The sequence below is a fragment of the Brassica rapa genome, unplaced genomic scaffold (assembly GCF_000309985.2).
Source record: "Brassica rapa cultivar Chiifu-401-42 unplaced genomic scaffold, CAAS_Brap_v3.01 Scaffold0162, whole genome shotgun sequence".
In the NCBI taxonomy this organism is placed as follows: Eukaryota; Viridiplantae; Streptophyta; class Magnoliopsida; order Brassicales; family Brassicaceae; genus Brassica; species Brassica rapa.
This window is the reverse complement of record NW_022610106.1, coordinates 1,243-12,500: the sequence shown is the minus strand read 5'-3', so window position 1 is coordinate 12,500 and position 11,258 is coordinate 1,243. Positions and strand designations below refer to the sequence as shown.

At 46.1% G+C, this 11,258-nt stretch overlaps 2 non-coding genes across 2 annotated transcripts; one reads left to right on the top strand and one right to left on the bottom strand.

Annotated features, from left to right (window-relative positions):
* Nucleotides 1-5,297: 5,297 nt before the first annotated feature.
* LOC117129807 lies at nt 5,298-5,404 on the top strand. The gene has a single exon (XR_004453375.1). It is a non-coding gene; the product is annotated as a small nucleolar RNA R71 (small nucleolar RNA).
* A 4,085-nt stretch (nt 5,405-9,489) lies between these two features.
* LOC117129806 lies at nt 9,490-9,645 on the bottom strand. Its single transcript, XR_004453374.1, has one exon. It is a non-coding gene; the product is annotated as a 5.8S ribosomal RNA (ribosomal RNA).
* Nucleotides 9,646-11,258: the final 1,613 nt, after the last annotated feature.

The following is an 11,258-nucleotide window of genomic DNA, read 5'->3' as shown; positions in this document are numbered from 1 at the left end:
ATTTAGAGAGAAAAAATGTGATAAATAATCTACACAAGGCGTTACCTTCCAGACCTGTCTGAAGAATTCGATCCCATGTATATAACAAGCCCCAAGACAAGCGGTTATGTCAGATTTAGTGTTGGAAATCAGCTTTGGTTACTTCATACGGTCAAGGCAAGTGTGTAGTTGATAGGTTGATCTGCTTTAGCATCTATAGTGCTATCTGCAATCAGTAAATCTAAAATGGTGCTAAAGATTGGTTAGATATTCAAGTTTAAATCAATAGAAGATCATAGTCCCATTTTCAATAGCTAAGCATAATTTATTAAAATTCCTTTTATATAAGAATAAAATAAATTATATCAGTAAATCTCCCCCAGACTTAAATTACACTATCCCAGTGTAACTCAGTCGGAGTTATGATGGAATAATTCATAAGTACGAAATGTAACAAGTAAGGAAGATACATCTGACCGGATTAGATATCGATCGATGTGAAAATGTTGCATCGATCGTCGTGTGTTTGTCTATGTCGAGCGATTTCGACGTCTCGTCGGCGGTCGATATTCAGGTCCTCCTACTTGGGTCTCCTATAGCTGAAAGAAATAAAACGAAAGTAAATAAATGCTAGCTAATAAAACCAAAATAAAATACCTAATAGTGGGTTGTCTCCCACTCAGCGCTTGGTTATAGTCATTTAGCTTTAATGTGGTAGTGATTGGCTATTTGGTGGATAAACAGCTGCTTGTTGGAAAACAAGCATCCACGTCATCTCTGCACATTTTGGACCAAGATGCAATGAAACTTCTTGTGGCCTCATCATTTCTTGTCCACTTGTCATCCATCTTCTTAAGTACATTGGAGATGTTATGTAGCCTATCTTGAACGTTGTCAATGCTGACCTGGTGCCAGCCAATGTTGTCATAGGCGTATGCTGAAAGTTCTATCAGTTCCTCGTGCATTGACTCTATCGTTTTGTGTATCAGCTACTCGCCGGCTGGTGTAGACTCGGCGTCGATCGATGCAATTAAGTGTTCGTCGGTCGATCTCGGTGACTTACCATCGACCGATTTCGCTCGCTTTTTGTCGATCGATGCTGATATCTGGTGTTGAGCTGCGAGTTGCCTCTGAATGGCTTTGACTTCTTTCTGTAGCCATTCTGCGTGGCTGTCTAGTCCACCGATTCTGTTTTCGAATGGAAAGTAGATATCATCGCAGCGTTTGTCAAGTCGTTCCTCCATGGTGTCTATAGCAGTGTAGATCTTGGATGTGATCTTGTCAACCTCTGCTGCTGTGTAGGGAAGTAACTCCACAGGATTCTTGCCATTGATCCATGGCCCTCGTAGCCTGTCGATCGAAAATGAGTTTGCCTGTAAAAATTTTCATTAGTAATTTTATCAATATCCCTTTGGGCATGAAGTATTTGACTAGACAATTTGTTTAAATATAGCATGACTGGTGATACGAAGCGGTCATGCATGTCGTCGTAAGTATGCAGCCTATCATCCATGGCTGAAATCTTAGCGTCGAGCGATGTGATGGTACACACGTCGATCGATGTGGCTGGTTGTTGGTCCTTCTTGCGAATGGTGTCTAGATCTTGCTGTAGTACCTCGATTTTAGTGCTCAGCCAGTCCACGTTGTTGTTGACAGGGTAGTACATGTCGTTTATCCTCGTGTTGATGTATGAGACTTCCCATTCAGCCTTGTGTTCTGCTGAACATTGAGGTTCTGCAGGGATCTGGGCTGTCAGAAGACTGACGTCGATCGATGGTGCATGTGGTGCGTCGATCGATGCTGAGGTCCTGGCTTCCTTCTCAAGTTGCTGTCGTAAACTCTCAATTATTGTCCTCATTTCTACCATACTTCTGAAAAGCTCATTGTCGCCTCTATCCAAAGGTTGATGTGTATCTTCTACCAATGATTTGAGCTCCTCTCCCAGTTTTTCCTGAGCTCCACAAATACCAGTCACCATCTCGTTGATTTCATCTTTGGTGTAGAGTTCTGGTGCCAGTCTTGTGAGTGTGAAGGAAGTGGCTTGTTCTGGAAGACAGATGTGGCTCTCTTCAAAAAGAGATGCTCTTTCCAGTAATTTCCTGATGTCGTCCTTTGTGACAGGTATCATCTCACCAGCTACGCCTCGTGCGTGTCCACACTCATCTCTGTAGACTCCATACTCGTCCCTTCGTTCCCAAGTGAACTTTCTGGCTCCGTACATGTCAAAAGCGCGGTATCCAAATTCATAACGTCTGTCGATCGACGTCTGGTCATCCTTATCGGTCGACGTTGGTGTTATCCTGTCGATCGATGTCTGAGTTGTCCCGTCGATCGATGCTTGGCCTTTTGGTTGGCATGATAGATATGGATTGATTTCTGTTGCGGCGACTCCTACGTGTTTGTTTGGATTGGTTTGAATGACGTCTGGAGTGCCACGTTGCTGTGAGAATAGGTTGTCAGGTCCATTGGCCACTTGAAGGATATCTGCTATGTCCTCTCTGGACACTTGTAAGATCCTTCCATCTATTGCACGTGCGTTGCCATCAGGGTCCCTGAAAATACCAAATGCATCAGGTGTTAGAAAACCGTAATCAATGTTTGCATTATCATTCAATTTAGAAATAGAAAGATTAGGTTTAAGAGTAGTATCGATCGATGTTGATACAGATGCATCGATCGAGGGCAGAATAATTTCTGCAGAACTTGTGTTCTTGAGATGATTGCTCTTCATGGATTTTCCTGTTGATGTAGACGGAAGAGTGTTCATCTTTTCTGCTTGTGTGTCTGCTCTGGTGTGTGGAGGTGGTTTCAGGGGTGCAAAACGTTTTAAATAGGTATCTATAAACCTAGTTGGAGAGGGAATATTCTCCTGCTCCTGGATTTTCGCTCCGGCGCAAATATCGATCGATGTTCCTATATGGGTGTCGATCGATGTGAGCGGTTGTTTTGCTGGACGAGGGTGGGTATCGACCGATGTGGAGTGCACTTCGTCGAACGATGTTGGAAACGTGTTGGTGAACTTATGTGTTTCAAATCTTTCATCCTGCAAAGACATTTCTATTGCACGTTCCTTCCAATAATCATCATCGTATTCCTCTGTATGTTCCTCGTTAGGTGATGTAATTACAGTGTCAACTGCAAAACTTTCATGGAAACCACTGTCTGCCCAACTGCCTATGGAATAATCATCACGTCCTCTCTTGCTTGGAGGTTGGAAGGCAAAGTGTGGATAACAATGATTAGGTAGAGTGAAATGGTCAACCGGCTGATCAACGTCGAGCGATGTTTTGTTGCGGTCATCGGTCACCGTTGACTCATTGGAATCGATCGATGGAAAGTGTGGGTGTCTATCGATTCCGAGTACTCTGTTTCGTACTCTGATTCGTACTCTGCTCCACAATGGCATGCGCCAATGAAGCCAAGTTCTTTCCCGTAATCCACAAAATTAATAATTTTTCTCTTAGGTCGGATAGGGTCGTAGTGGATGTTGGGGTCTATCAGCATCAGACACAATTTGTTTTTGTTCATGTCACAAACAGCTCCTACTGTAGCTAGGAAAGATCTTCCAAGCAGAAGTGAAGAGTTCTAGTTAAGTTTGATGTCCAAGACATGAAAATCTACCGGGACAAGGGCATTACCAATCTGTACCTCCAGATCTCTTATGATACCTCCTGATTGTTTTTCTGAAAGATCCACGAAGGTGAAGGATTCTGTTGAAGGTTCGATGGTCAAACCAAGATGGTCTGCCATGATCCTAGGGAGGATACTAACTGATGCTCCTGTGTCACACATTGAATGGGGAAATTCAACACCCTTGACTACGCATGGTATTGCAAACTTCCCAGGATCACTCTTCTTCGACAATGTGATCATGTGTCTCATCTTCTCTCTGACTTGATGAAACATTCTCCTAATGTCTTCCTCAGTTACCTTTGTTTCTCTGAAGAACATCCACAACCTGTGTGTGAAGTAAGCTTCATCAAAAGGTTTTTCGATTGGGATTCTGAGGATTCTTTTAGTGAAACCATCCATCTCCTTATCGTTAGCTTCCCTCTTAAGGTACTTAGGAATTTTCTCCTTTCTTTTCCTTAACCTTCTCCCTTCAGTTTCCTGATCTTCTTGAACTGGTTCTGGTGAACTATTTAAAGGGTTGGGTTTTGGTTCGGGTGGGCTATCTATTGGTTTAGGTGGTGTTTGAGTGCGTTGATATAGTCATTATCGACTGAGGGTAACCGCACTCGGTATGTCAGAGGTGCCTGTCGATCGATGGGAGGTGTGTTGTGACGATCGACGTCGAACTCACTCTGTCGATCGATGGTTGGGTCAACCGATCGATCGATTTTATCATAGAAAGGGGAGGGTGGGTGAGGATGCTTAGCTGCGAATTCCTCATGAGTTAGAATTCGAACTGCATTGCATTCAGTCGATTTAGCGGACGACGTCGATCGATAACTGGAGTAATCCATCCATCGATTTCGTCATGGTCTGTCGATCGATGCGAGTTCATCGACATCGGTCGACACCATTGGGATCCGCCGAGACTCATGGAGCTTTCGATTTCGAAGTCTCCTTCCTCAAGCTTTTCATGTCTCACCACTTGCCAGAAATCATCATCTATGATGGCATTTACGTGGTGTTTTCCTTTGTCAGCTCCTGCCTCTCTAGCGAATGCTTCTTGCCTCTTTATAGTTTGCCAGTCTGAATCACTTGTGTTTCAAGTGTTCTCACCTGAGTCCCTAAGGTCTCGATTTTGGTGTTCAGATTGTTGTAGGCGGAGTCTATTTTACCGTTGAAATCCACGGTGATATGTTGTTGTCCCAACAGTACTCGATCAAGCATTTCTTCGATCTTGCTTTCATGAGTCTGGGGTGGTGGATTCTGGTAGTAGGAGTTCGAGTAGCTTTTGCTGTTGTTGTGAACTCTGGTTACTTCTTTGACCATTTCCAAAGAAGTTTCTGTTTCCGCCCTGGTTTCCAAATTTCTGGAATCCGATACCTCCGATGAAGTTCACATTTTCTTCTCCTTCCATATCTGCTACTTCTCCTTCAGCTAAACAGACTTGCTTCCTAAGAAGCTCGTGCACCACATCTAACTTAGCTCTTACTTCGTCCATATGTTCCTTCCCGATAGAAGCTACAGACTTCTTCCGTTCAGAGTCAGTGTTTTTGGTGTTGCTGCTGTTAGCAAGGTTTTCGATAAGTCTCACAGCTTCTAACGGATTCCGAGTAGTGAAGTTTCCTTCACTCGCCGTATCAAGAGCCATTTGATACTGTAAGGCGAGACCTCGAAAGAAAATGCTTAGCAGCTGCACTTCGTTAAATCCGTGGTGTGGACAGTCTCGCTGGAAGAACCTAAATCTAATCCACGCATCTTTGAAGGACTCTCCAGCCTCCTGCGAGAATGTGGATATTTTGTTTCGAAGTTCTTCAGTGCGTGCCTCATCGAAGAAGTTTCGTAAGAAAGCATTCTTGATGTCGGCCCAGGATGTTAAGGATCCTATGGGTAGCTGCCTAAGCCAGTGCATCGATTCTCCATTCAGTGTGTATCTGAAGAGCTTGCACAGCAGGTAATCTTCGAGGACTCCTTCCATCCGAATAGCAGCGATTAAATCCTCGAACCGTTGTAGATGGTCCATAGGATGCTCGTGCGGTAACCCAGAGTAGGGTATCTGCGACACGAGAGTGTAGTATTGAGGCTTCAGCTCGAAATTCTGCTTCTGGATCTCCGGAAGTCGAATAGCTGATCTGTTGGAATAGTACTCATCTGGGCGATTGTAGTCGGCCAGTGGTTTCGAGCGAGCGTCCTCGTCTACAGGTTGATCAGCTCCTGTAGCATAAGCATCAGGGATTACAGTCCCCTGAGCGTCTATTTTCTGACCTGTTGCATTACGCAGATGACCGTCCTGGTCATACAGGTTTCCGTTCTCGTCCTGTGTTAGAATAATAACGTTTACCATTTTTGACGACACAGTATCGATCGACGTACACGGTGTAATATCGATCGTTGTCGAACGATTAGGATCGATCGACGATGAAGGTCTGGTGTCGGTCGACTGTTGATTGTGAGTATCGATCGACAACAAAGTTGTTGCGTCGAGCGATGTGGAACGTTGACCTCTACGGATGGTGCGTTTCAAATGAGCAGGATCGTCTGAGAACAGCAAGTCTTTCTCCTTGTTGCTTCTGGTCCCGCTGGGCATGCACCTGAAAAGAAAGAAAAAGACTATGTTAGAAAGGGGGTAGAGAAGAGAATAAGAATCAATAAAACTAAATCTAATGGCGATCAAAGCTCCCCGGCAACGGCGCCAAATTTGATACCACTCAAATTACCCTAAGGAGTGTTACTCTCATCAAAAGAGGTTCAGATGTAGTACTTAGGGATCGAATCCACAAGGAGCTAGGGAACAATTAAATCTAGTGTTTATTAATTCTAAGAGTTGTAAATGTTTAAATGAAATAGCAATAGTAACAAGCGAAGTAAATAGTAAATGTAACTTGGTTGGAAATGATATTAGACGCAGGGCCACTATTCAGGTGTTGGAGATTATAATATTTATAGATGCCTATTTGCTGCATGCATGATATGTTAGAGCTCAACCGCTTAACTCAGTGATCAGCTGTCGCATGTTTCACTGGTTAACAAACTAGATCTCGTGTCTCAACGGTTAGTATGTTGACAACGAAAGAGTGTCGATCGATGGTCCTATAGGACATCGACCGATACACCTTTACCTACGTCGACCGATAGTCAGTTGAGAACATCGATCGACGGGTTCTAGCCAGGCCTATGCGCGAGTATGATATGCCCTATTAAGATACTAAATTGGCGGTTAGCCCTCTCTAGCAGTCCTAATATGATAGATAGATGTCAGGATGGGATAACAAGGGTGCTTGAGTATGCAATCTTATGATCAAGTTCTAGTTAGCAAGGCTAAAACAAGCAATGAATACAAATCTATCATGAATATCACAACAAGGCAGATCTATAGTTTGGGACTAATCCCACAAACCTATCTGAACCCTGGATCTAATAAATGAACTACTCAGACATAGCAAAGCAATTTATGACAATGAAAAAATGGAAATTCATCGTATAAAAGAAAAGAAATGAAAACAAGGAGTTCCAATCACAAGTGATCTTCTCTCCAAAACTCTCTCTCTCTCTCTGCCGTCAAAACACTTAGGCAGTATATAATCTACTAGGTTAAAAACTCGTCAGGGCTTGGACTTGGGCTTCAAGTCCACTGGATCCAAAATGTCGCATGTTCAATTTCTCGACATCGATCGATGGTACTTGTGTACATCGATCGATATTAATCTTCATTTGTCGAGGCATCTCATGGTGTCGATCGACAGCACTGGATGTGCATCGATCGATTGTTCTTCCTCTCGTCGACCTCTACATGGTCAGCTCGGATGAAATATCTTTTAAGCTCCAAAATGCTCCAAAGTCATAGCATTACTCCGAAATGCACCTGAACCTGAAAACATACCTAGAAGAGTAGAAAACATAGATATATATATATATATATAGTAAAACACCTATATACCATGGATGAAAACGGGTCAAATCCAAGGTATATCACTCTTCCAGCCGCTGGACCCTACCTCCGGCTGAGCCGTTTCTAGGGTGGGCAGGCTGTTAAACAGGAAAGATAACTCTTTCCGGAATCCCGCCGACGTCTCCGGACTTCCTAACGTAGCCGTCAACCGCCACGTCCCGGTTCCAGAATTTTAACCGGATCCCCTTTCGAAGTTCGTGCATAAGCGCTATCAGACGGGTTTCCCCCGACTCTTAGGATCGACTAACCCATGTGCAAGTGCCGTTCAAATGGAACCCTTTCCCTTCTTCGGCCTTCAAAGTTCTCATTTGAATATTTGCTACTACCACCAAGATCTGCACCGACGGCCGCTCCGCCCGGGCTCACGCCCTAGGTTTTGCAGCGACCGCTGCACCCTCCTACTCATCGAGGCCTGGCTCTTGCCCCGATGGCCGGGTATAGGTCGCGCGCTTCAGCGCCATCCATTTTCGGGGCTAGTTGATTCGGCAGGTGAGTTGTTACACACTCCTTAGCGGATTTCAACTTCCATGTCCACCGTCCTGCTGTCTTAATCGACCAACACCCTTTGTGTCGTATCTAGGTTAGCGCGCAGTTGGGCACCGTAACCCGGCTTCCAGTTCATCCTACATCTCCAGTTCTGCTTACCAAAAATGGCCCACTTGGAGCTCTCGATTCCGTGGGATGGCTCAACAAAGCAGCCACCCCGTCCTACCATTTAAAGTTTGAGAATAGGTCGAGGACATTGCATCCCCGATGCCTCTAATCATTGGCTTTACCCGATAGAACTCATTTCAGAGCTCCAGCTATCCTGAGGGAAACTTCGGAGGGAACCAGCTACTAGATGGTTCGATTAGTCTTTCATCCCTATACCCAAGTCAGATGAACGATTTGCACGTCAGTATCGCTGCGTGCCTCCACCAGAGTTTCCTCTGGCTTCGCCCCGCTCAGGCATAGTTCACCATCTTTCGGGTCCCGACAGGCATGCTCACACTCTAACCCTTCTCAGAAGATCAAGGTCGGTCGGCTGTGCACCCGTGAGGGATCCAGCCAATCAGCTTACTTGCGCCTTACGGGTTTACTCACCCGTTGACTCGCACACATGTCAGACTCCTTGGTCTGTGTTTCAAGATGGGTCTAATGGGGAGCCCACAGGTTGACGCCCTGAGCATGAAGATGCCGAGGCACACCACAATTAAGGCAGCGACGTCTCCGCGGGCGTAACAAAAGCCCGGGCTTAGGTCACCACCTTAATCTGCGTCGGTCCATGGCCCGAATCGATTGGCAGACCGGATTGCTCCGTTCCGCATCCGACCGGGACGAATCATCGGCCCCCATCCGCTTCCCTCCCGACAATTTCAAGCACTCTTTGACTCTCTTTTCAAAGTCCTTTCCATCTTTACCTCGCGGTACTTGTTCTCTATCGGTCTCTCGCCCACATTTAGCCTTGGACAGAATTTACCGCCCGATTGGGGCTGCATTCCCAAACAACCCTACACGTAGACAGTGCCTCGTGGTGCGATAGGGTCTGGGCACGACGGGGCTCTCACCCTCTCTGGCGACCCTTTTCAGGGAACTTGGGCCCGGTCCGTCGCTGAGGACACTTCTCCAGACTACAATTCTAACGCCAAAGACGTCTGATTTTCAAGTTGGGCTATTCCCGGTTCGCTCGCCGTTACTAAGGGAATCCTTGTTAGTTTCTTTTCCTCTGCTTATTGATATGCTTAAACTCAGCGGGTGATCCTGCCTGACCTGGGGTCGCGTTGAGGACTTTGGGTCATCAAGAGCTTTTGGACCGGAACGTCTGACTATATGACGAGAATTGAATTCACCACCGCATGTCAAGACGCTCCTGGCGTCCTTAGCTCGGATTTTGGCCAACCGCGTGCGGAAACACACGGGAGATCAGCTTCCGTCCCCTATCCTCGAGAGTATGGGGGGACGAATATTTGTGACACCCAGGCAGACGTGCCCTCAGCCAGAAAGCTTGGGGCGCAACTTGCGTTCAAAGACTCGATGGTTCACGGGATTCTGCAATTCACACCAAGTATCGCATTTTGCTACATTCTTCATCGATGCGAGAGCCGAGATATCCATTGCCGAGAGTCGTTTTAGACTTTACATTGCAGCACTATTTCCGAACAAACACCGTCTCCGGGTTGGCGAAAGCAGGCTGTTTAGTTGCATTTTCCTTGACACTTTTCGTGCCGGGCTTTGGTGATATCCGGAAGCTATGCGTACGATCCAACCAAAACTGAAGTCTTGGGCATGGATAACCACGGAATCGGCAGGCACAGTAAGAAACCGGCCTACCAGAGTGATGTTTCATCGTTCTCAGGTCATTCTGTTTCCAGGGTACCACAATGATCCTTCCGCAGGTTCACCTACGGAAATCTTGTTACGACTTCTTCTTCCTCTAAATGATAAGGTTTAGTGGACTTCTCGCAACGTCGCAGACGGCAAACCACCTGTCACACCCCCAATCCTGGATAGGATTGTCGGGACGGCCATGGTTCGAGGGAAACGTACCAGCCGGCCTTAAGACCTTAAAGGTTAGCGTTCCATGGCCAAGATAGAAGGTTAAGGACGTCAGGATGCTGAGACTTAACCTTATAAGAGAAAGAAGTCAGCTAGGATAAGCTGTACAGAAGCTGGGCGATGCTTACAAGAAGCTCGATCAGCTAGACGTAGCTCGGTCAAGCTCAGCCTAGCTCGTTCCAAGTTAAATCAGCTCAACTGGCTGGACTACTAGCTCACTCAGCTGAGTCAGCTCATCTCAGCTCGACGGACTGTTCGAGTTTTGGGCCGATGGTCCGGGTCCGGGTCAGTGGCGGGCCATGAGGTTCGGCCATGTAGTCCATGAGTCATTGAGCTCTTGTGGGCAGGCCGTGGGCTTGGTTACCAGGTCTTGGCTTGGGTTGGACGTGCCTATAAGGTCTGGAACCTTCAATTTCTGAACAGGTACGATCTGGACCGTTGATTGTAATCGATGGCCAACATCTGTCCCAAAAAGATGCTTCGAAGGGATGTGACTCTTCGCACATGACCTTTGGTTCTCTATATAAAGGGGAGGACTTCCAGGGATTATGAATTCATTCTCATTCAGTCTCATTCTGTCTGAGACAAAGGACACACGTCCTAAACAAAGGGATCCCCCAATGAGAAACGAGGATCCAAGCCGGAAGGGCAGAATCCGGGACCAAAACCATAAGGGCACTATCCGGTTCATGGTGAGTATGGCTTTAGCCATAGGAGGCCGTGGCTTTTATAAGTCACTAAGGCCAATAGGAAGACCTATTCCTGGACGGAAATAGGCGCCAAGGACCAAGGGTGGTTAGGCGAGAGACGGACTGACCAATTGGTAAGGGCTATAGCGGCTGTGAGTGGTTCTATCTCTGTCTCTTTATATTATTATGTCTATATGATATATATATATATATACCATATTACCACGTCATAGACCATGGGGTCATGGTTGGTTACGTTGATTGCTAACCATAGCGGATAGGTTAGGTCAAAAGGGTACTAGTCGCCAAAGGTTGCGTGTTGCCAAGTGTCATGAGTTACCAAAGGTTGTGAGATACCAAAGGATGCAAGTAACCAAAAGGTACGAGATACCAATGGTTGCAAGTATCAAAGGGTACAAGGACCAAAGGGTACCAATGACGGTGCATCGTGATCCAAGGTTGCGTGTTGCCAAGGATCATGGTGTGATCCAAGA